The sequence below is a fragment of the Ambystoma mexicanum genome, chromosome 8, assembly GCF_040938575.1.
Source record: "Ambystoma mexicanum isolate Mex_15411 chromosome 8, UKY_AmexF1_1, whole genome shotgun sequence".
Lineage (NCBI taxonomy): Eukaryota > Metazoa > Chordata > Amphibia > Caudata > Ambystomatidae > Ambystoma > Ambystoma mexicanum.
In genome coordinates, this window is record NC_090929.1 from 793,209,430 (window position 1) to 793,213,270 (window position 3,841).

Below are 3,841 nucleotides of genomic sequence, written 5' to 3' on the forward strand. Positions count from 1 at the left end.
TGGGATATCACATCTCATGCTATCGGAAGGGTATCAGGATTGGATTTGGAAGGAGTTGGATATCCCATCTCATGCTATAGGAAGGGTCTCAGGTTGGAATGGGAAGGAGTTGGATATCACATCTCATGTTATAGGAAGGGTCTCAGGTTTGGAATGGGAAGGACTTGGATATCACATCTCATGCTATAGGAAGGCTCTCAGGTTTGGAAAGGAAAGGAGTTGGATATCACATTTCATGTTAGAGGTAGGATCTCAGGTTTGGTATTAGAGGCATTGAGACATCACATCTCATGCTATCAGAAGGGTCTCAGGCTTGGAATGGGAAGGAGTTGGATATCACATCTCATGCTAAAGGGAGGGTCTCAGGTTTGGAAGGGGAAGGATTTGGATATCACATCTCATGTTATAGGAAGGATCTCAGGTTTGGTATTAGAAGCATTGAGATATCACATCTCATGCTATCGGAAGGATCTCAGGTTTGGTATTAAAGGCATTGAGATATCACATCTCATGCAATCAGAAGGGTCTCAGGATTGGAATGGGAAGGAGTTGGATATCACATCTCATGCTAAAGGGAGGGTCTCAGGTTTGGAAGGGGAAGGATTTGGATATCACATCACATGTTATAGGAAGGATCTCAGGTTTGGTATTAGAAGCATTGAGATATCACATCTCATGCTATAGAAAGTGTCTGAGGATTGGAATGGGAAGGAGTTGGATATCACATCTCATGCTATAGGAAGGGTCTCAGGTTTGGTAGAAGCATTGAGATATCATATCTCATGCTATAGGAAGAGTCTCAGGATTGGAATGGGAAGGAGTTGGATATCACATCTCATGTTATAGGAAAGGTCTCAGGTTTGGTAGTAGAAACATTGAGATATCAAATCTCATGCTATAGGAAGGGACGCAGGATTGGAATGGGAAGGAGTTGGATATCACATCTCTTGCCATAGGAAGGGTCTCAGGTTTGGTATTAGAAGCATTGAGATATCACATCGCATGCTGTACGAAGGGTCTCAGGTTTGGAATGGGAAGGAATTGGATATCACATCTCATGTCATAGGAAGGATCTCAGGTTTGGTATTAGAAGCATTGAGATATCACATCTCATGCTATAGGAATGGTCTCAGGATTGGAATGGGAAGGAGTTGGATATTACATTCTTGCTATAGGAAGGGTCTCATGTTTGGAATGGGAAGGAGTTGGATATCACATATGCTATAGGAACGGTCTCAGGTTTGGAACGGGAAAGAGTTGGGTATCACATCTCATGTTATAGGAAGGGTCTCAGGTTTGGTATAAGCATTGAGATATCACATCTCTGCTATCGGAAGTGTCTCGGGATTGGAATGGGAAGGAGTTGGATATCCCATCTCATGCTATAGGAAGGGTCTCAGGTTTGGTATTAGAAGCATTGAGATGTCACGTGTCATGCTATAGGAAGGGTCTCAGGATTGGAATAGGAAGGAGTTGGATATCACATCTCATGCTATATGAAGGGACTCAGGTTTGGTATTACAAGCATTGTGATATTACATCTCATGCTATAGGAAGGGTCTCAGGATTGGATTGGGAAGGAGTCGGAGATCACATCTCATGCTATAGGAAGGGTCTCAGGTTTGGTATGAGAAACATTGAGATATCACATCTCATGGTGTAGGAAGGATCTCAGGATTGGAATGGGAAGGAGTTGGATATCCCATCTCATGTTATAGGAAGGATATCAGGTTTGGTATTAGAAGCATTGAGATATCACATCTCATGCTATAGGAAGGGTCTCAGGATTGGAATGGGAAGGAGTTGGATATCACATCTCATGCTATCGGAAGGGTCTCAGGTTTGGTATTAGAAGCATTGAGATATCACATCTCATGCTATAGGAAGGGTCTCAGGATTGGAATGGGAAGGAGAAGTATATGACATCTCATGCCATAGGAAGGTTCTCAGGTTTGGTATAAGCATTGAGATATCACAGCTCTGCTATCGGAAGGGTCTCGGGATTGGAATGGGAAGGAGTTGAATATCCCATCTCATGCTATAGGAAGGGTCTCAGGTTTGGTATTAGAAGCATTGAGATGTCACGTCTCATGCTATAGGAAGGGTCTCAGGATTGGAATAGGAAGGAGTTGGATATCACATCTCATGCTATAGGAAGGGTCTCAGGTTTGGTAGAAGCATTGAGATATCACATCTCATGCTATAGGAAGGGTCTCAGGATTGGAATGGGAAGGAGTAGTATATGACATCTCATGTCATAGGAAGGGTCTCAGGTTTGGTATAAGCATTGATATATTTCTTTTTACTTGTGTATAATCAAAGGAAAAATGATTTTTACAAGAAGTTGATAGTTACAGTAGATGAAATCAAAAGAAAATCAAAAGAAAGGTTCGCCAAGTTAAAACCCAGCGACTCAACTTCACAGACGTTTTCAAAGGTTGCACAAAAACGTCAGTTAAACAGCCATGTTCGGCAGGTCACTGGCTAAGCCACCAATTTTAAGAAAGGCTGCTTCCAATATTTTGGCCGTGACTACCGCCCATCGATACTTCTCGCCAGATATTAAGCGGCACCACCACGTGTGCTCCTCGATCAAGACCGAGTCATGCCAAAGCGGAGTCAAAAATGGGGCGCGAATGTCGTTCAAAGCCAGGCAGTTTAGGAGCAGATGGCGGATGTTCTCCACAGAGCAGGGTCTTCACACAATCTGCATGTAATTGAACTGGCCTGCAGTCTTCTTCCTAAGATTTCACGGGTATGGAGCAGATTTAAGCGAGCCCTTAAAAATGTTGAGCGCAGTTTTTTATCTGGAAATCGCAGACAGTACGTCATGGGAAGTTTCAATTTATTGTAGGTTGGAGGTAGATGGTTTAAGCACTTGGTGGAAGCTGCTTTGTCCACGGTGGTGATCCAGTCCTGCAGTTTTAGTTTTTCACTTACTCTTTGTGGGTTCGTTATCAGGTCATTGAGTGAGCATTGCAGGCCTTCCAGTTTGGTTTTTTGAAGATAGACCCACTTTTGGACCGACTTGGTAGTGGTTGATTCAAGTTCCTGCCCAATTATTTTGAAGATTGGCAGACTGTCTTTAATTAATGTTTTCCTGAATAGGGCAAGTGCAGCCCCACTAACAGTGGCACTTAGAGACAAAAGGCCCAACTCTCGTCTGATTGCTTCTATGGGAATAGCATTCGGCAGACCTAAAAGGGACTTCCATATGTAGGCCTCTAGTTTCCGCCATAGTTGGGGAGGTACGGTGAACATGGCATCCATGCCGTAGGTCAGAGAGGGTACCACTTTACCCTTATAGAAATTGATGGCCGGCATTAGTGAAAATTTGCCAAACTTCCTGTCGAGTGCTCGTAATTGGGAAGTCAGTTGTTTTGTTTTGGTCCAGAGGTGTTGCTGCATTTTGATTTCATGTGACGACCGGTCTAAGAGCACACCTAGATATTTAAATTGATGGACCACTTCAATTCTGGTTTCGCATACTGACCAAGACCCGGTGGGTTTCGGCGGGTGGCGTGAAGAGGACAAGATCATAATTTTGGTTTCGGTCTGGTTTATTTGGAGATTGTTGGTGGTCATGTAGATTGCCAAATTGTCCAGCTGCCTTTGGAGGCCGATCGGAGTTTGATCAAACAGAATCATATCATCGGCGTATAGGAGGCGGGACAGGGGAAGATTGCCAAACTTCGGGGGGAAGCATCGCACCAGCGCTTCCGAATCTTTGAAGTCCCCCAAAAAAGCCACGAAAAGTGCCGGAGCCAGAGGACAGCCTTGTTTAACACCTCTATGCGCCTGAATATTTCTGGACAGGGCCCCCTGTTTATTTAGATGGACG